This window comes from Pteropus medius, unplaced genomic scaffold (genome assembly GCF_902729225.1).
Source record: "Pteropus medius unplaced genomic scaffold, Ma_sr-lr_union100, whole genome shotgun sequence".
In the NCBI taxonomy this organism is placed as follows: Eukaryota; Metazoa; Chordata; class Mammalia; order Chiroptera; family Pteropodidae; genus Pteropus; species Pteropus medius.
Window position 1 is genome coordinate 2,599,140 of NW_024355523.1, and position 22,474 is coordinate 2,621,613.

The 22,474-nt window shown below is 36.8% G+C and overlaps 1 long non-coding RNA gene across 4 annotated transcripts in view; it reads left to right on the top strand.

The window, feature by feature from the left end:
* The first annotated feature begins 851 nt into the window (after positions 1–851).
* Positions 852–22,474, top strand: part of LOC120599655 (uncharacterized) — a 461,597-nt gene continuing 439,974 nt past the window's right edge. For all 4 annotated transcript variants that reach the window (XR_005651960.1, XR_005651961.1, XR_005651959.1 and 1 more), the window contains exon 1: positions 852–948. This is a non-coding gene — a long non-coding RNA (uncharacterized LOC120599655). The remainder of the gene's footprint in view (positions 949–22,474) is intronic.

Consider the following 22,474-nt stretch of genomic DNA (forward strand, 5'->3'; position numbering starts at 1 on the left):
AACCGAGAAGTTTGCAAGTAGGGATGGAAAGGAACAAAGAATACAGAAATTCTGGGACTTGACTGGTTGAAAGGTGCAACTGTGTTTTATCTCCAACTGGTTAGGAACAAGGAAAAACAGAAATACTTTAAACAATAAGGGCTGATTATGACTCCGCTTTGGGAAAAAGACCAAATCAAGTATGTGCCTGCCATGTATCCTTTGTTCAAACCTTTATATGGATTAAGTAGAGAGGAGGGCAGTATATTCCTTTAGTTTTATAAAATCAGCTCAGAGACAAAGACTAAAGAATTGTTCTCACAGAATGCGAATAAGTTAAAGTATCTGTTGTTAATATAGAAAGATATATATTACAAAAATAATTGGGTGTGATTACTGGCACATGAAGCTGATTGTAAGTCTAGTAAGTAAAAAGTTTTAAAGAGGCTCTTGCTATCAAGAGTTGCCAGCCTGGATTAAAAACAATTATGATGCCAGAAAGCTTTTTCTGACAGTATTTAGACTGAGAAATCTACCTAGCCCCAAAGGACTGCATATTCTTCATTGCTGTCTTCAAATATGGCCAAGGAGGATGTTGAAAAAGGGAATACCTCCTAGAAGGCTAAGGAGAAGCATGGATAATGGAGCTAATCCAAAATAGCAGAACCTGGCCCTAAACAAGGAATATTCATAACCCCAATGGTAGGAGTTTATTGAAACATTTGCCCAGTGATGTCTTAGCATTACTGTTAACCAACAACTACTGTGCCTTCTACTTATTCCCTTTGTTAAATGGGAATGTTTATCATAATTATCCTCTATTCCTTCATTGTTGGATGTGTGTAGAGAAGATAACTTTTTCATTGTTTTATAGGTGTCTGAACCAGGAAGGCCTAAATCTATTATAGAGACTGCAAGAAGATCCTGAATTTCAAGCCTGGTGTCATTCATTTTGTGTGAATAAAAGAGGTAAGCAACTGTTTGTGACCAGAAGGGTGGATTGTGTTAGACTGAATTGTTTAGACAAAGAAAACATGTATTGCCTTCTTTTAAGACATTGGGCTTGACCATGTGACTTGCTTTGGCCAGTGGTTTATGAGTCAGTGTTACTTATGCCACTACTTGTTTCCTGCATGAGTCTTGTTATTTCTCTCTGCTCCAAGAGTAGCATGTCTCATATAGGTTCTCCTTCAGTTTGGGTCCTGAAATGAGAAAACTTTTGGAGTAGCACTGTAGCTGACCTGCAGCCAACACCACATAAAGTAAGTGAGGCAGGCATATGTCGTTCCTATAAGATGTTGAGACTTCGAGGCTGTTTGAAACCTACTTATTTCACTTGACTCTTTTTCTTTCTGATAGTTCGTCACCAATGCTTCCAGTCCACTCAGTCTAGTCTTAATTTCTTCTAATGTTTAGAGTCTAATTCATTCTCTTTTCTCCATACTAGTGATAGTAATATTTATCCTGGTCAAAATGTAAAAAGGTGATCTTTTGCTGTTAGAACTAAATGTAACTCCCCCAGATTGGGGGTATAAGTCTTCTTTCTCTTTTCTCTTCAGCTATCCAAACTAAACTTTTACCATTTTCCTCTCTCTCATTGTCTCCTAAATTCTACCATATTTTATCCACCTATTATTTCTTTCGTGCCCTCTACATTGATCACCTTCCCCACTATTTTCAATAAATACTATTCCATCCTACTTACATGTGGTCAACTCACCTACTCACTGTCTTCCCTCTATAGGTCATCGTAAATGTCTTTTTCTAGGACCCCTTTCTCGACCTACTAAAGCTTGATTTCCTGCTCTTCTCTGGTGTGGAAGTATCTCTCTATGCTTACTTCACACTCATAATCATGACCTGCAATTTCAAGTTTTCTGGCTGTCTCTTCTCTTGACTATAAACTCCTTAAACTCATGGACTTTTGTTTGCCAGCTGCTAGTACCAACTTGTCTTCATAAATATGTATAGGATGAGCAGACTTCTACTAGACAAAGATGTAGCTGAGACAGGAGGAATCAAACAGTTGCCTTCTGTTGATATATTAGAATTTTAATTTCATAATACATGTGTGAATTATTCACTTTGTGAATCCTCTGCAACAAAAATTTAAGTCTAGGCTAACTTTACATCATATCTCAGCCTGATCTGGCACCATCTTCCTTCATTAACACTATGCATCCAGGTATCATAGAGAAGAGACAGACATTGGAAGGGCCACTAGAGTATAATACTCTTATTTTTCAGATGAGGAAATTACTAACAGTGTTAGTTGGTGGCTGAAATGAGACAAAAATGCTTTGCACTATACTCTTATGTCTTTAAAATATCATATTGTCAAATGTATCAGATGAATTCCAAAATCATCCTAATCAAATTTGTATTACATGAATAATAAATCCTTATATTCTTGCAGATTATTAAGAACAATGAGGTCTCAATGAGGTCTCCTTACACTTGTATAGAATTTACAATTTATGGGGGACTTTCATGTACATTAGCTCACACAATGACCATTTGCAATAGGCAAGAATTGTTATGCTTGGTTTTCTGTCCTTTTACCTTTTGTGACAGCACATTGTTTTGATTCTCTTTTGATTCTCTTCCAATTGCTATAAGACTTAGACTTCTTCTAAGTATTTAGGCTCAAAGAGAAAGAATGACTTATTAAAATAAAATGTTAGTAAATGATGATGTATGAAAAATATGTTGTGTTGTCTTATGCCTAATTCCAGGTTCCTTTCACTATATCTCTAAGCATTTCTATAATCAAGAATTGACTCCTAGATAAAAGTTGTACTAAAATGAATATCAAAGTCCAAGACTTAAATGGTTCATGATGTAGGCTCTGAATCTCCATTGACAATGTAGCTTGTTAAGATATTGACTTAGAAGTTCTAATATGTTCAGCGTTCCCAAATCAATCATGTTGTGCTAATTTAGGGACTCATGTTTGCTTTATGCAGGACAAATTCGAGATGTTTTAATAAATAAAATCACTGAGTCAGATAAGTTATATTATTGAATACCACTGTTTTCTGTTTTATACTTTTAAGATATCATGGAAATATCTATTCTCTATTTAAACTCTCTGTTTAAACTTCTGTCCTAAATAGTTACTCGTACTGAATAAAAGGTGATTTGAACATTTTTAACATTCTTGTCAATGCTGATCATCTATATGGTATGGTGCCAGACACTCAGCATTTTACTCTAGATTTAAGAGGCTCTTGAAGCTCTTTAGAGACTCAGTAAACATTACATCAATACACACACACACACACACACACACACACACACACACACACACACACTCACACTCATACAGATTTAGTGATCTTACTGGCTTTCTCTCAATGAGGGGCTAAGAGAGGCTATATCATAAGCTCCATAAAGGAAGGAATAGTGTCTGTTTTGTTCCCTGTCATATTCTCAGCACCAGTGTGCCTTAATAAATAGCTATATTAATCAATGCATATGTGTGAAATTAGGGTTATTTCTTATTGTCAGTACAGACCCTATAAGGCTTTCTTGGGGAAGAGAGAAAGAAAACACAATAAACTTTCTGAATGAGTTGAATTTATAAGGATTAAATGAGTTATGTATGTAAAACTTTTAGCATAGCACCTCATATATGTAAGGTTGCTAGATTTAACAAATAAAAATACATGATGCCCAGTTAAATTTGAATTTCAGATTCTTTATCTAAAATCGAACATATTTATACTAAAAATTATTCATTATTTACCTGAAATTCAAATTTACAGGAGCATCCAGGCAACCCTAGGCATATGTTAAGTGCTCAATAAATACCAGACAACTCTATTTCTGCTGCTACTACCATCTTGCAACCTGAATTTTATTCCCAGAACACTACAAAACTAAAGTGGTAAAAAATTCATGCTTTGTTGCAGACCTTTGAGGTAATTATCTTTGACCTATCTGGGGTCTCTGTTATTACAGACCACTCTCACTTGGCTTTCTGTTCCTGTACCTTTCATGACAGCACATTGTTTTGATTTTCTTTTGATTCTCTTCCAATGACTAGTGAGAGAGGTCCCCAGATCTCTTCCCTTGAAACAACAATAAGTTGAGCATCTAAAACTCAACAAAAAAACACCCAAACTGCACATCAGCACATCTGAGCATGGGATCTGCACATAAGAGCTACCACAGGTCAGAACCCTGGGTGTCAGGTGATGGACTGGGAGAAATAAAGAAGCTGCCTCTCGCAGTCACCAGAGCTCCCTGTAGAGGGAAGGGGAGGGGAGGAGGTGGAGTTAGTTCCCTGAACAGCCCTGCCTGGGAGAGCTGGGAGGTCCTCGTGGCTGGCATCAGTGCCTAGTATCAGGGCAGAAAGCAGAGAAGCAACAGTTGATTTTTACCGGCTGTGGTTGCAAAATTGAGGCTGAGCTGCAGCCCCAAACTCTCAACCCAGAGGGCCCCTCCCACAGTACCCTCCGAGACTGAACACCACGGAGCCCAAGGGGAATCTGAGCAAACGCTACGGAAACTGTTGCTGACACTGACAGGGACTGAAACTGAAGGCAGCGAGCATGATAAAATATCTATAAGGAAAAATAAAAGGCATTATTAAGACTTTATATAAAGCAGGGATCTAAGAGACTTCGACACCACCTATTGGAAACCAAAAGAAAAGCACCTTCTTTGCAGCAGGCTAAAGAGAGATCTTTATATAATAAATCTCCTTTCTGGAAAAACAACAGAATACACTTCCACTAATGCCCAGAAGGAGAAATAGTCCGTTAAACACCATAAACAACCAAGGTGACAAGGCATCTCAGGAAGAAAGAGAAAAATCTCCAGAAAATAAGCTTACGCAAAGAAATATGTGACTTAAATTACAGAGACCTCAGGATGATACTTCTGAAACAACTCGATGAGATCCAAAACAAGCCATATTGACAATTTCAGGAATTAAAAAACACCTAGATGAGCAGAGCAAGGAGATTGAAACCCTCAAAAAGAACCAAATAGAACTTCTGGAGAAAAAGAACACACTACAAGAGTTGAAAAAAGAAATAGCAAGCCTGGGAAATAGAGTCGACCAAATGGAGGAAAGGATCAGTGATATCAAAGAGAAATCTAGAAAGAAATCAGAAGGAAGAAGAATGAAACCAAAGAATGAAAATTAATAAAAGAAAATACAAGAACTAGCTGATATCATCAGGAGAGGAAGAATAATGGGCATTATTGAAGGTGAGGAAAAGGAGCAGGGACTAGAAAGCATTTTCAGACAAATAGTTGACGAGAATTTCTCAAATCTAAGAAATGAGCTGGAGCTTGGAATTCAAGAAGTCAACAGAACACCCAATAATCTCAACCCCCAAAAGACTTCACCAAGACACATTGTATTAAAGTTATTAAAAATCAATGACAAAGACAGAATTCTCAAGGCAGCCAGGGAAAAGAAAATGATAACATATAAAGGAAAACCCATTAGATTATCGGACTTCTCAGCACAAACTTTACAAGCCAGAAAGGGATGGAAACAAATATTTAAACTGTTAAGTGAAAGGAACTACCAGCATAGAATAATGTATCCAGCTAAGCTCTCCTTTAGATATGAAGGAGAAATTAAGACCTTTCAGGACATATAAAAATGGAAAGAATTCTCCACTATGAGGCCTGCACTATAGGAAATACCGAAAAGGGTCAGCTCATATAAAACAAAATGACACACACACACAAAATTATTAGGAGTAAAGTGACTGTCAGGAAAGTAGAAGCAGAGGAGTGCAACTCTTACTAAGAACAGAGCATTATAAGCTTAAATAATAATAAGATAATCGCTATAGCAAGATAGTAATGAATGTTTAGTATATATAGGGACAAACTGAGATAACAATGACTGAAAAGGGGAGGATTCAAAAATCTAAATTCGTAAAGAGGAATGAAGATAAGGCACGTGCAGAAGAAAATGGACAACTGTATATATATAACCATCCTTTACATATACGTAATGGTAACCGTGCACAGAAGATTCAGAACTGAAGCATATAACATAAAACAAGAAGAACCAGAGGGAAAACCCACGAAAGCCAACCAAAATAAAGAAATAGAAACACAAGGACAAGGAAGCAATAGAAACACTGAGCTATCAGAAAGCAAAAGATAAAATGTCTATAAGAAAACCTCATATTTCAATAATCACCTTAAATGTAAATGGACTGAACTCACCGATAAAAAGGCACAGAGTTGCAGAATGGATAAAAAAGAAAACTCAACTATCTGCTGCCTCCAGGAGACACATCTCAGCTCCAAAGATAAATATAGACTCAAAGCGAAAGGGTGGAAAATGATATTTCTAGCAAATGGCATTCAGAGAAAAGTGGGAGTAGTGGTACTAATATCAGACAAAATGGACTTCCAAATAAAAGTAAAGAAAGATACTGAGGGACACTTCATAATGATAAAGGGAATCATGCACCAAAAAGACATAACACTTATTAATATCTATGCTCCCAATCAGGAAGCCCCGAAATATGTAAAGCAATTACTAACAGAACTAAAGGGAGAAACAGATCAAAACACTATCATAGTAGGGGAAAATCAATAAGGAAATAACATCCTTAAATGACACATTAGACTAACTGAACATATTGACATTTCCAGAGCCTTCCATCCAAAAACAGCTCCTTATATATTCTTCTCTAGTGCACATGGAACATTATCAAGAATTTACCACATACTGGAGCACAGAGATAGCCTCAACAAATATGAGGGTTGAAATCATACCAGCCATCCTCTCTGATCATAATGCTTTGAAACTAGAGATCAATTGCAAAAAGAAAGTGGAAAGAACCACAAATACATGGAGATTAAACAACATGCTACTAAAGAATAACTGAAAAATAGAGAGATCAAGAGATACATAGAAACGAGTGATAATGATAGTAGAACATATCAAAACTTGTGGGACATGGCAAAAGTGGTCATAAGAGTAAAGTTCATATCATTAGATGCCTATCTCCAAAAACAAGAATGAGCTCAAATAAACACTTCATCTTAAAAAACTAGAAAAAGAAGAACAAATGAAGCCTAAAGTAATCATCAAAATTAGAGCAGAAATAAATGAAATTGAAAACAACGAAAGAACAATAGAAAAACAAATGCAACAAAGAGCTAGTTCTTTGAGAAGGTTAATAAAACTGACAAACCCCTGGCTAGACTCACTAAAGAAAAAGAGAAAGGACACAAATAAACAAAATCAGGGATGAAAGAGGGGAAATTATGACTAACATCGCAGAAATACAAAGGATCATGCAAGAATGCTATGAAAAAGTATATAACACCAAATTTACTAACCTAGAAGAAATGGACCAGTACTTAGAAAAATACAACCTTCTTAGACTGAATCAAGAACTGGAAAATCTAAATAGACTGATCAGCAGTATGGAAATTGAAATAATCATCAAAAATCTACCAAGAAGTACCAGATGGCTTTACCAGTGAATTCTATCAAACATTCAAAAATTTAATACCTATTCTTCTTAAACTGTTCCAAAAAATCGAAGAAGAGGCAGTACTTCCCAACTCATTTTATGAGGCCTATATTACTCTGATACCAAAACCTGGTAAGGATAACACAAAAAAAGAAAACTACAGACCAATATCTCTCATGAACACAGATGCAAAACTCCTAAATAAGATACTAGGCAACCGAATACAGCAACATATTAAAAAGATTATACACCACGATCAAGTGTGCTTCATCCCAGAGGCACAGGAATAGTTCAACATATGCAAATTGATTAATGTGATACACTACATAAACAAATTAAAAAATAAGAATTATATGATCATATGAATAGATGCAGAAAAAGCCTTCAACAAGATACAGGATCCCTTTATGATCAAAATACTTCACAAAATTGGTATAGAAGGAAAGTACCTTAACATAATAAAGGCCATCTATGACAAACCCTCAACCAACTTTATACTTAATGGTGAAAAACTAAAAACCTTCCCCCTAAGATCAGGAACAAGGCAAGGCTGTCCACTATCGCCGCTCTTATTCAATATAACATTGGAGGTGCTAGCAAGTACAAACAGACAAGAGAAATATAAAAAGCATCCAAATAGGAAACGAAGAAGTCAAACTGTCTCTATTTGCAGATGACATGATTCTCTACGTAGAAAACCCTAAACTCCACAAGAACACTACTAGAAACAATAAGCAAATACAGTAAAGTCACTGGATACAAAATCAACGTTCAAAAATTCATAGCATTCCTATATTCTAATCATGAAGTGTCAGAAAAAGAAGTTGAAAAAATAATTCCTTTTGCAATTGCAACAAAAAGAATAAAATATCTAGGTATAAATTTAATGAAACATGTGAAGGACCTATATAATGAAAACTACAGGACCCTATTAAAAGAAATAGAAGAAGATACAAAGAAATGGAAAGATATTCTGTGTTCTTGGATTGGAAGAATCAACATAGTTAAAATTACCATATTTCCTAAAGCATTATACAGATAAAATGCAATCCCTATCAAAAATTGGCATTTTTTAAGGAAATAGCACAAAAAATCATCAGATTTGTATGGAAGCACAAAAGACCCCAAATTGTCAAAGCCATCCTGAGAAAAAAGAACGAGGCTGGACTTCAAATTATACTACAAAGTGATAGTAATTAAAAGAGCACGATATTGGCATAAAAACAGACAAATTGAACAGAATCGAGAGTCCAGAAGTAAACCCATATTTATAAGGGGAAATAATTTTTCACAAAGAGCCAAAAACATACATACAGTGAAGAAAGGAAAGCCTCTTCAATACATGGTGCTGGGAAAACTTGAAAGCCACTTGCAAAAGAGTGAAACTAGACTGTTGTCTATCACCACACACCAAAATTAACTCAAAATGGGTTAAGGACCTGAATATAAGACTTGATATAATAAAATGCATCGAAGAAAACACAGGAATGAACCTCAAGGACCTTGGACTTAAAGAGGATTTTAAGAATTTGACCTCAAAGGCAAGGGAAGTAAAAACAAAAATAAATGAATGGGACTACATCAAACTAAAAAGCTTCTGCTCAGCAAAAGAAACCACCAATAAGGTAAAGAAACAACCATCCGAATGGGAAAATATATTTGTAGGCAACACCTCCGATAAGGGCCTAATATCCAAAATATACAAAGAACTCATACGACTCAATAACAACAACAGCAAAAACCAAATGATCCAATCAAAAAATTGACAGAGGACCTGAGCAGACACTTCTCCCTAGAGGACATACAAATGGCCAACAAATATATGAAAGGATGCTCAACATCACTAGCTATTAGGGAAATGCAAATCAAAACCACAATGAGATACCATCTCACACCTATTAGAATGGCTATAATCAACAGGACAAGTAATAACAAATGTTGGAAATGATGCGGAGAAAAAGGAACCCTCCTACACTGCTGGTGGGACTGCAAATTAGGACAGCCACTATGGAAAGTGGTATGGAAGTTTCTCAAAACACTAAGAATTAATGTACTATATGATCTAGCAATCCCTCTACTGGATATTTACCCCAAAGACTTGAAAACCCATATCCAAAAAGATATTTGCACACCAATGTTCATAGCAGCACTATTCATAGTGTCCAGGACATGGAAGCCACAGAAGTGTCCTACAATAAATGATTAGCTAAAAAAGCTGTGGTACATGTATACAATGGAACATTACTCAGCCATAAGAAGAGATGAAATACTGCCATTTGCGACAACATGGATGGACCTTGAGATACTCATGCTAAGTGAAATAAGCCAGACAGAAAAAGTTGAAAATCACATGATATCACTTATATGTGGGATATAAACCTAAAAACAACAAATGAACAGGACAAACAAACGGAGATTCATGGACATGGACTATAGACTAGTGGTTACCAGAGGGGAGGGGATGGGGGAGGAGTGAGGAGGTAGATGGGATAAAGGGGATCAAATATAGGGGACTAGGAGGAGTGTGAATTGGGTAAAGGGGTTCAAATATATGGTAGTTGAAGGAAACTGGACTTTGGGTGGTAAGCACAATAGAATATATAGATGTCAAATTATAATGTACACGTGAAAATTATAAAATTGTATTAACCAATGTTACCCCAATAAACTTAATTTGAAAAAATAAAAAGTAATAAAAAATAAATGGCTTGCTTAGCAGCAATGTATTATAACTGCGCTTAAATTTTATTTCATTTCTTTAATACATTTTTTTCTGATCAGGCTGGTTTTGCCCAGATAATGGCATTGTGTCTTACTTGCTTTTTCCACTCTCTTTACCTTTGTATGCCTGCTCCAGTAATCATTGAGCCTTAGGACTTAAGATTTATCGAGCCTCAGGTCTATAGTCATGGGGACAATAAGTTTTGGTTATTCTAAGGATAATATCTTAGCCTTAGATGCATTTCAGCCCCAGGCCCATCAAGGCAGAATAACAACCCTACCTGCCAGACTGATTCCAGAACCAGACACAATGATCAATTACACCAGGCCTGTCCAGTTGTTCAATCAGTAGCACCCATGCTCCCAATTCTCTTAGTTTCCATGACGATTGAATTTTCTCTATATAATCTCTACTGCCGAGACAAGGGGAGCGGGGACCAGGTTATTAAGAGCATTAGCTCGCCTGTGTCTCCGGCACTGGCAGCTCCCTGAAATTAATCCTTATTTTCTTTGCTGCAAATCTGCCAGTATCTTTTCTTCTTCTTAGACACGCACAGGCAAATGTACCCTGGTAACAGTATAACATTATTACTCCAAACCTTCAGCAAAATTTGCTAAACACAAAAATGTCTACAACTGGTTGATATGGAACAGATACAGAAAGGAGACATGGGTTCTGAGGCAGGAAAGAGATTTCACCTGAAACAAATGGAGCCGGAAGTGACCATGAGTATGCAGGCTCCTGGAAATTTGGAGAAATTTTAGAAACGATATTGAATTTTCTACATATTGAGACCTGAAATTAACTATATGTAAATCTCAAAGAGCAAAATAACTTCAGCTGACATTTGGGTGACATTTTTTAATAGGATCGTAGAATCTGTCTCCACTGCTACACCCCTTAGCAACTCACATCCAGGTGACAGCCATTGCCTCTTGATGGGTTCTCTTGGCCTCTATTATTTCTATCTACACTATCCATTCATTCTACACATCTGTCTTGATTTTGTGGACTCCAAGTTTGAAGTCCTGTTACTGGTTAGCTGGGTGACTCTGAGTTGGGTTCCTTGGTTTCTCTCACCCTAACACAGAGAAATTGATACAGTCAATTCCTGGTTTTCATTATTATACATTTCTGTAAATGCAAGGCCACATAACAGCTGCATATTGAAAGCTCTCTATGTTTTGCTTACTTATAAACATGACTTTACTCTTTATCTCCAGCAGATGGGGCCAGGGAAAGGATTTTGCCAGATTCCAAATCCTTTGTGAGGTTTGCTTAAACCAGCTGCTTTATTCAGTTTCTCACACAATCTTTACAACAGCCCCATTAAGTAGAAATTACAATCCCTGTTTTGTGAATGGGGGAAAAAAACTGAGGCTTAAAGCATTAAGTATTTTGACCAAGGCTGCATGAGCTAGTAAATGGGAGAACCAAGATTAAATCAGAAGTCTTTCTGACTCCAACTGCCATGCTCCTTCTATATTATGTTTTCTCCCAGGAGAAGAAAAATGCTTGTTTCAGCTATGTTCCCTAGACAGAAAAGCACTGAGCTTTTTTGGAGATTGCAGGTGAATTGATGATTAAGCAAATTAATCAGGAAAAAATGAAGTGTAAGGATTTTAGTGGAGTTGCACAAGCAGATCAGTGAAATGCAAAGTGGCAAAAAGCAGGAGCTCTGGGTACTTGTCTCTCTTAGCTCATGGAATTATTGTGAGAATCAAAAGAGAATTGTCAAAAATGCACACGAAGTATAAAATACTCTCCAAGTATGAGGTTTTATGATTTGAGTTATTGTTGTTTTTGAAATTATTCTTTGCATTCCCTTTTGTGCAGTGATTTCTTTTATAATTGATTTTTTAAATGACCCATTTGATTTCCCAGGGGAAGTATTTACTAGCTAACTTCATAAACCTTACAGTGGCAGGCAGATGCAATGCATGGCAGCAGCAACTTTGCACTTATGGGATAGCTGGAATCCAGGAGGAGATTCTATGGGTATAGGTGCCATGGAAATACAGACAGGCAGAATTTGACAAGTTCTAAGCGGAAGGTGCATACATTTAGGTCTGGATTTTAAGTACCGTTTTTGCTTTCGAGGCAATGACATTTTATGATAGTAGAGGGAAAGCAGTCACCACCAAGCTCTATCCTTGTCAAAATCCTGTGGTGTGCTGGTAATAGGCAGAATAAAGATTGGACGGTTTTGGAAATAATTAGTTTTGTGGACTCCAAATTGTGCAAAAGAAGCAATCTGGAAGTATTAACTTTTTTCTTTGTGAACTTGATAGACATTTATTATTAAAAAGCAAGGAAATTCATAGTTATCAAAGGAATGTCCCATTCTCCAATTTCCACCTTTCGTCACAATCCCACTGTTAAAAATTTGATATGTATTTTTCTAGCATTTTAATCTATTCTTTTTCTATATATTAATATATTTAAATTGACTATATTATGAATAGATTTAAATGATAAAAATAAATATATACTTGTAATTTATTATGTGTATCTATATAAATGAAAAATTGGACTCGCTGTTCTGATTTCTGTTCCATCCACTTACAATACTGTGAACATTTTTTGTTACTATGCTCAGCCATACCTCATGGTAAAAGCAATTTTAAAAGCTAGTTTAGAAATAGTGACAGAGAAAATGCAAAGTAATACTTTTCAAGGGTTGGGGAAAGCAAGAAGGGGAAGAAAATGAGTGGGAGAAATGACAATAAACAGAATGAGTTGGACAATTGTTTCTCTTTCTCTCTGCTTCTGTGTTTTATGCTTGGATAGATTTTTATTTACAAGGCGAAGTGCCTCGAGGACAAATGTGTGCGTCTAGTAAGTTTTTAGAGGTAGTAGTTTTATCATTAAAGCAATCTCCAGGTAAAAAGTTAAGAGAACAAGAAGTAGAAAGAACATGTGGGAAATCAAAAGCCAACAATTTTTTTTCTGTATAAAGCCTCTTGCTAGAACCACCCAATCTGTACAGATATCATTTTGGAAATAGGGTTAATTCATGTTACTGCTATTGCTTTGCTCACAGTTGAATGGAAAAGCACCCTGTGAGTTTAGCTATATAAAAACAAAAGACACTGCTAGAAAACTTGAAATAATTTTCTTAGGGAGGAGTAAAGTTCTCAGAGATGTTCTTTATGGAGTTAAATTTAGAATTTCTGAAAGGTCTAAGAACTAAGGTAATGTGAAAATAATTCTTAAAGGAAGTTTCTACATTGGCCAACTGAAACTGTAAATTCAAATGCTTTTTTACTTTCTCCTCTTGAAAATGACTCTGGAGATAAGATTAATGAAGTGTTGGAATTAGCAGTGTGATGTAAGAATTGTCATTGGCCCCTCTAAATATAGCCTCCTTGAGCTGAAGTACAGGGCCAACTTTTTCCCACTGTTTGCCTTCCAGAGATTTCTTTCCAAGGCGCATCCTTAATACTGAATGCAGATGGGGACAATAAAGAAATTCAGCTAAAAGTTTTCAGACATTTAATTGAACTGGTAGGGAGTGGAATGGGAATGGGATGTGGATTATCAACCAAAAATTAGCCAACCGATAGGTAACCAAATGCCCGGGGTGTACTTATAATTTAGCTGTAGAGAGCAAGCTAGCAGGAGATGACTATTTAAATAGAGAAGTCAAACAATGACTTGAAGATCAATGGTAAGATTTGAGATTAGAGATGATTAAATCTTTATGCCTTGTGGTGCTGCGTGTATTGGACAGATTCTAAAGAAGCCTCTAGGATCACTGTCTCCTGGTACTCACATCTCTGTGTAGTCCCATCCCCTCTGTGTAGTCTCATTGAGCATGGGAGGAACCTGTGACTTGCTTTTAACTAATAGAATGTGGCAAAGAGAATGGAATGTACAGGATTATGTGTATCTGACTATGTTATACAAAATCATAACTTCCAGTTTGTAAGGAGACACTTTTCTCCTTGCTGGCTTTGAAGAAGCAAGGTTCCATGTTGTATACTTTCCTTTGGGAGAGCCATATGGTTAGGAACTGAGGACAATCTCTGGCCAGCAAGAAACTGAGACCTTCAGCTGGGCAGCTTGGAAGTGGAGGCTTTCCCGGTAAGAGCCTCAGATGAGAACTCAGTCCTGGCCAGCATTTTCGTTGCAGAGGATTCAATTAAGCAATCCCTGGACCCCTGATCCATAGAAACTGTGAGATAATAAATGTGTTGTTTTAAGATGCTCAGTTTGAGGTAATACTGTTTGTTATACAGCAATAGATAACTAATATACTGAGGCATAAAACTTATAGTTTGACATCTGTTATCATCTAATTATATCTTAAGATCTTTTCCAAATGTAAAAGGCAGGAGGAAAGAATTCTAGGGCCTATACTAAATTTCTCCCTGCCAGTTTAACTTATTTCTGTTCTCCTCTCTAATTCCTTCCAAAATTTAAAAAATTTTATGCTTGTTTTTATCTTTTTCTTTTAGCATTTTGCCATACTAATGTCTCATGTTTATTTGACCAGCCAAAAGAACCTTGAAGGTGGAGGAAAGTTTCTTTCTCCCCCACATGATATATTGTGTCTCTCCCTTTTTGTCTTCATTTCTGTTATGGTTTTACTTTTTTTTACATTTTTTTTTCCTGAGCTTTTTCAGTTCATGTTTTATCTTTTACTTACTTTCTCATTGCTTTCTCTCTGCTTTTCCTTCTATTTCTCTTATCTCCTGAATCATAGCTTTACTTCTTTACAAAACGTAATGTTTTGTTATTTTTAAAATGTATTGTTAAAGACACGGTCACATTTTCAACTGTTCTATGATGACATTTTTCCCCCAGCTTTTTGTCCTTTATCTGGCTTTTGTTTTTCCTCCTATTTCTATGTTCTTTTCTGGTGGTGGGTTTTTGTAGATCTTGTGCTGGTTCCTTTTTGATTATCCATTTTTTTCTCCAGCTTTATTGCAGTATAATAGACAATTAGTTGATCATATTTACATTGTACAATTAAATGAGTTTTTTCAGTTATAGTTGGTATACAATAATATATTCATTTCAGTTGTACAGCATAGTGATTAGAGATCTATGTAACTCATGAAGTGGTCATCCCACTAAATCAGGTACATATATTTTACAACATTGTTGACTATTTTCCTTATACTACACTTTATATCTCCATGACTATTTTGTATGGATCCATTTGTACTTAATCCCTTTGCCCTTTTCACCATCCCCCCACCCCTCTAGGCACTCTCAAAATATTCTCTTTATCCATGAGTTTGTTTCTGTTTTTGTTGTTGTTGTTTATTTTGTTCTTTAGATTCCACATATACATGAAATAATGTGGTATTTGTCTTTCTCTATCTGACTTACTTTATTCTGCACAATACCCTCTGGGTCCATCAAGGCAACATCTTTTTCCATGCCCTTCCTTTTAGTTTGTGTGTGTCTTTTAATCTGAAGTGAATCTCTTGTAGGCAGCATATGTAGGGGTCTTGATTTCTTATCCATTCAGCTTCCCTATCTTTTGGTTGGAGCACTTAACTCTTTTCCATTTGAGGTACTTGTTGATAAATATGTAGTTATTACCATTCTTTATTCATGTTTTTGATACACGTTTTTTCTTCTTAAAGAAGTGTCTCCAACATTTCCTATAATATTAGCTTGGTGGCGATAAATTCCTTTAGCTTATTTTTGTCTGGGAAGCTTTATCCGTCCAGCTTTAAATGATAGCTTTGCTGGATAAAGTATTTGTTGATAAAGTAGTTGTTGATGCTGGGTTTTCAACACTTTGAATATTTTGTGCCAAACCCTTCTGTCCTGCGAACTTTCCTGTAAGAAATTGGCTGCCAGTCTTAAGGGAGCTCCCTTGTAGGTAACTAACTGCTTTTCTCTTGCTGCTTTTAAGATGCTCTCTTTGTATTTAATCTTTGGCATTTTAATTATGCTGTGTCTTGGTGTGGGCATCCTTGAGTTCAGTTTTTAGGGGATCTCTGAGCTTCCTGGGGTTGTATGTCTATTTCCTTCATCTAGTTTGGGAAGTTTTCCATCATTATTTCTTCAAATATATATTCAACTTCTTGTTCTCCCTCTTCAGATACCCCTCTGACACAGATGTTGTTACTCTTAATTTTGTCCCATAGGCTCCTTAAATTATTATTATATTCTTGGTTACTTTTTTCTTGCTGTTTTGGTTGGGTGTCCTCTATTTCGGTGGCTCGATCCTCTTCTTCATCCACTCTGTTGATTTCCTCTAACATGCTCTACATCTCAGATAATGTACTCTTCATTTCTGACTGATTCCTTTTTATAATTTCCATTTCATTTTTATTTTTTTTATCTTTTTGTTAAAGTTCTCATTGAGTTCATTTACACTTCCCTTAACTTCATTGAGCATCTTTATAACCAGTGTTTTGAACTCTGCATCTGTGAGATTGTTTGACTCCATTTTTCCTTGACCTATGTTCTGCTCTTTCATATGGTTTTTGCTTCTTTGTCTTCCCATTTTGGCTGCCTTTCTGTGTCTGTTTCTATGTTCTAATCAAAGCTCCTAAGTCTCCTGGTCTTATTAGTGTGGCTTTGTGAAGTAGGTGTCCTGTGGCACAATCCTGAGAGGGGTTCAGCTGCAGGGCAAATTTAGCCACAACCTGTGCCCCTCTGGGGTCACCTGTTAAGATTCAGCAAGCAATCCACAGATGCTGAGCTTATAGTTGTCTCAAGAAGCCATGCCAGAAACTGAGGTCAGCTGCCACCAGTGCCACCAGAGTGAGTCTTGGTGCTGCTTGGCAAGTGGCACAGGACTCGCCAAGGACACAACTGAATGTGGCTAGGGTGGGGCTGTGAGTGGGGAGAGGCAGAGTTTCAGAGAATCCTCTGGGCACAATGACCTCTATTATCCAGTTCGATGATGTCTCAGCTAGAGAGGTGCTGAGTTGCATACTGAGAGCTGGGAGGGCTCAACAGAGGAACAATGGGAACCGACAGCATGTCTGCCCGGGAGAGATGCTCACCTCTGGCCCTCACTCTGACAACTCAGTGTCCCCCATGTAAGTCCTTGGTGACCCTGGTGCAGCAAACCCGCTGCTGGTGCTTAGAGAGAGCCGGTCCATCACCAGGAAAGTCCAATCACAGGCCCGGTCTCTTTAAGAGGCATCTGCAGTTACCAACTCCAGCTGCTCCAACTATCATAACCTCTGTTCCACTCAGCCACTTGGGACCAGCCTTGTGTCTTGGCCCTCTCCTACCTCCAACTGTTGCAGGGTGATTGCTTATTTCTCTCTCTAGCAGTAGTGCTTCTGTTCATGTAGACACTGAGGCGACTCTCCTTGATGTTTGCTCTGTGCTTCCATCTCCCCTTTGATGTGGTTGCAAGAGAGAATGAGTGAAGCTTCCATCATCTATGTCATTTTGCCTGGTTCTCCCTTTGATTATCTGTTTTTGAAATAAGTGAACTTTTGTGTGTTTGCCTGAAGCTCATACTTGGGAGGGCCACAACTATGTTCCAAGTTAGTCAAAATTTTTATGATTTTGTGTACGTGAGTTTGTTTGGCCTTTACTTCTTCCCAGTCAATGGATAGAGGTAAAATCTGTGAAGTCTTTTCTCCCCTTCTGTCTCTGAAATAGATGGGTTAGTACAAGTATGGCTCATTTATATATGATTCTTCCTGTAGTCTCACCTCCTTTGCTTCTCAGAACTAAGTGGATCCAGGGAAGCATCTGCTGTCAGTTGTTCATCTTGTTCCTCTCATCACAAGAGGTTAGGTTTTACACCTCAGGGTATGCTGCTTTCCTTTCCTTTTCTTTCCTTTGAGAAGCTTATTTTGCTTGCTGTTTCTATTCCACTATGGCTTTCTCTGTCTATTTCTTCCCACTCACATTTCTACTCTATCTTCAGTTTTTGACAGCTATATACCACCTATTTTGTGTTTGGGGTTTTTAGCTTTTCTTTGTTTTCACAAAAATTGGATTAGTGATTTCATTTCTTTTTCTCCTTGTTGGTTTTGGAAGATTGCCGAGGAAGAAAAAAGGAAAATGCAGACTTTAAGTTACCATCTTCAAACTTGTAGTTATTCCATTATTTATGAATGTCTTCTATATGGCAAGTTCTATTAGGGTGGCTATTACAAGTTACAAGTTATTTGTAATCTGGAAGAATCTGATATGGGAAGGCTTATAAATTAATTGAGATATTCTTGTAAAGGGTGGCATTTGAACAATGAGATAAAAAAATTCCTTGAATAGTGACATTGCCTATCTTATACATTGATTTTTTAATTAGTTTTGAAAACTTCTGGATTTAGTTCTATAACTTACACCAGTAACTCCTTTATGACACCTCATGCCTTATGGTAATGATCACTTTTAGTTAATTTAGATATTCTATATAAAGCTTTTCATCTAAGCCCTGGTGAATGATTAGTATTCAATAAATGTTAGCTTTATTTGCTGTTTTTTATGCTTGTCATCCATTGACTACTTACAATAGCCTGTTATTGTTCCTATTACTGAATGAGGACACTGAGGATCAGAAAGTTAAATAACTCACCCAAGGTAAGTGGCAAAAACAGGTGTCACACCCAGATCTGCTGCTTATGTAGCCCGTGCCCTTAATTTCTTTTTCTTGATGTCTATGTCATGCTGCTTGCTTCGAGAATCATTGAGAAATTGACTAGGATTTCTCTTTTAAAAATAAAACTATCCTTGCTCCTTTGTGCTTTTATTGGTTTCCTTTCTTCAGCCTTTAAAACCAACTTTATGATAGAAAGCATCACCTAGTAAGTGCTTGATTACTGTTTATGTCAATAGAAAGATTGTTTCTTGTTTCTTAAAACTGTGTTTGTACTTACATATCCCATACTTAGGACCTCCTTTTGTTTCACAGTAACATGGCTTGGTGAATTCCTGTCTATTCTCCTTTCCATGGACCACACTTTCTCTAGTCTCTAGTTCTCCTTTTTCATAGGCCTCTCCTTTTTTTCCCCCCTCTCCCTCTGATCTCTTTTAGCTTTCAATCCCTTGAAGGGGTAATGTCACATTTTTAAGCATGATGTGAAATGATGGCCTCCATAGTCCACAAGTCAAAATATCTACAAGGCAAACACATTTTTCTCTTGTCGATATGGACCTCTCAGTAGAATATCATGCTGATGGGTTATTCTAGCAAAGTCACTTTTTATTCACATCCTTCAGAGAAGCAAGTGCTTAGAAGGGATCAGGTATGCAGATTAATGGGGAAATTCCTGTGAAGGTTAAAGGAGGAACAATTAGCAGAGAAAACCTTGAGGCCATGACCCAGATCTGGAACCCGTGAAAGAAGACAAAAGAAAAGATTGAGTAGGGAAAGTCTCTGTTAGGTGCTATTCTCGAAAGTTTCATTCAGGTTGAAAGGGGTCCCTCAGCCAGAGTCAAAGTTGCTGTTTAGAACAATCCTACATTGGGTAGGAAGGGGAGAGAACTAGTTTTCCTGTAGTGCTCAGTCTTTGCCTGCAAGAAGATTGGCTGAAGCATGGCTTCAAGCCTTACAGGGAGCAGCTCTGGGCAGTCAGCCAACTATGCTTCTTTCAATAGGCTCTTTTGAAGATAAGCTAACTGCATATCTCCCTGGCTATCATGCCACTTTACTCCCTCTTGGCAAAGATGCACTTACAGCAATAGGCTAAGAGTGAAACAAGGGCATAAAAGAAAACTTCATCTTGTCCCATTTATTTAACAAAAATGAACTCATTTTCATTTTAGAACTAGGCAATTAGACTTAAATTTAGAAACTTGGGCAAAGATGGCAGTATTTGGTATGTGTGTTCGGGAAACAGAAAATCGGGTGACTCAGTTTAGTGTTCAGGAAAGCGTTGGCCTAGCTTTCCAGTCCAGAGAAGACGTAGAGAGCAGAGGGCACAATTCCCTCTGACATTTGAGCCGAAGCATCTTCAACTGGTAGGGACTTTGGCTTCTGCCTCTTTTTTACACTCAATTAGTTGTCCTGAGTATATTGGGAAGTTGAGACTGTCAACCCATTAAAATGGCCAGGAAACAATGATCAGACAAAAGTATTTATTCAGGTTCAAAGAATTGCAATTTGAGGTACACAATCCAAATAATGTCCTACTAGGGAGCAATATCTGGGGTTCTTAAAGGGGGGTGGGGAGGAATGTTTGCATAAGTTGTTTACAAAGAGTTTCAACTAGTGTTGACTGCAGAAAGTTAGTATTGGTTAAACAAGGTAGTTGCTAAGGCTGTCACTAAGCAAAAGTCTGTAACTAGCAAGTTGCAGGTGTTCTTTGCAAATCCTTGGAATATTTGTGGTTTGGCCTAGATCAAAAGTTCATGGTTCCACCAAGTGAGGACATGCATAAGGCCCATCTCCTTAATAGCCTTCTGGCTTCATTTTAAAACCCTTGACATAATTGATTCCATTTTATTTCACCTTTCACGGGACAAAGGGGCTTGTATAAATTAATGTTTCTCATTATAGGACTCTCAAGATTAAAATCTGTAGTTTGAGAAAGAGGAGCTTTTAAAATAGAAAGAATATGTTTGGTTTATAAAAACACTCTTATTTTTTTCTATTTTTAAAGTATAAAATAATAAAAACTAAAGCTATTTTAAAACATAATTGCCTACCTCAGGAAAGGTGTCTTCTGCAGTGCAGGAATTCCTTCACAGCTGCCACCAAAAATAGTTTTCAAACAAGATGACCTCAAGGCTTTTTTATTCTTTGCATTTCAATTGGGAGTCTTAGAAAAGAGGACATTGAGTGCAGAAGGAGCCAATTCACTTTAAAGTTTATTCTTTCTGCCTCTCAGTGTGCCTCCCCATGAGATGGAAAAATCTCAGAAATTATTTTGTTAATTTGGCCGGATAAATAGAAATCGACTGATGCTAAACCTCTGTATATGAGAGAAATAAGGCAAACAATAGACCAAATTTTCAAGACATGAGCATGACCAAATATATACTCCTAGATTGCATGAGTATTTTCAAAGCTTTTTTTTTTGTCTTATTTACACACATTAATAACTATTTCAGTGATTTATATTATATGATTTATTTTTTCCCTACCTGTTCATAAAATACTATCTGCCTGTAGTAAGGGGCAACAAAACAAAACAAAACAAAACAAAACAAAACAAAACAAAACCCCAAACCTTTCTAATCTACATTTTCACCTAAATGCTATTCTAATTTACTATAGAGAATTGATTTATTAAATGATGGGAATTAACTTCTATGATGACAAAGAGTGGGTAAAAAAAAGGTCTTGCCAGTTTTGGTACTTAATAGTAAAATATTGTCCTATGAAAGTATTTGTCACGAAGATTCTTCAAACGGCTCTTGGTGAGACAAATCATATTAGCACTTAAGCATACATTTTCCTACTATGAAGATAAATGCTCTAATTTAATCTCATTTATCTAGCAGCAAGAGTTTCCTTTCTATGACATTTTGTTTTAGTGATATTCTTAATTATTTAAGAATTATTTCCCTAGCTTCTGCTCTCTCTCAATATTTCTTCAGTTATCACTTATATGATTCTATAGGATGTTATGTGCTGTCTTTTATTTAGATTCTCATCACCCTTGTCTTTTAGCAACTTTCTGAATTTTATTGCCTATTACTCACTGGTTAAGATCCTGTATATTTTAATAGCTTATATGGCTGTCCACGACAATGACCCTTGCCTATGTCTCAGATCTCACTTCCAGCCATTCCTTGTTGAGCATTTTATATTCTGATTTGCTCGTGTTTTCTCATATTCATTTTGCTGTTTTATGCTTTGCTAATGGTGGTAGCTTAATAGATTCCTCTTCCTGTTCCTCCTCCCTCCTTAACCATTTGTTCTATTTTCTTCAACTGACATACTCCAAATTATTTTTCAAACTTTAGTTCAGTGGTTGCCTCCTTCTTGAAGCCTTCCACGATTCCTTAATTTAGGATAGGGGCTCTGCCTCTGTATTCTCAAGGAAAACTCATACTTCTGACACTTTCCACATGTAGCGATATCATCTTTTATGTGTCCATCTCCCCCTAATGAAAGCAAAATTCCTGGGCCAGGGATCATATCTTATTCATCTTGCATTATACTCCTAAGGATGTGCCTGACACATAACAGGTGTGCAATAAATATCTGTAGAATTAGACTTCAGTTTCCTCTACTCCCTTTGGTTTCACACACTAGTGTCCTTAATGTTCTAGGCATCTGTATTTTTCAAAATAGAGTTTTTTTAGGAAATGTGGCTCGCTTGGGCATTTTGTTAACTCTGGATAGTGGTTTACCCAGTGAATTTAGCTCTCAGTTTTTCAGTGGTATCTCTCTAAGTCACATAGAGAGGCCTTTAGACTCTTT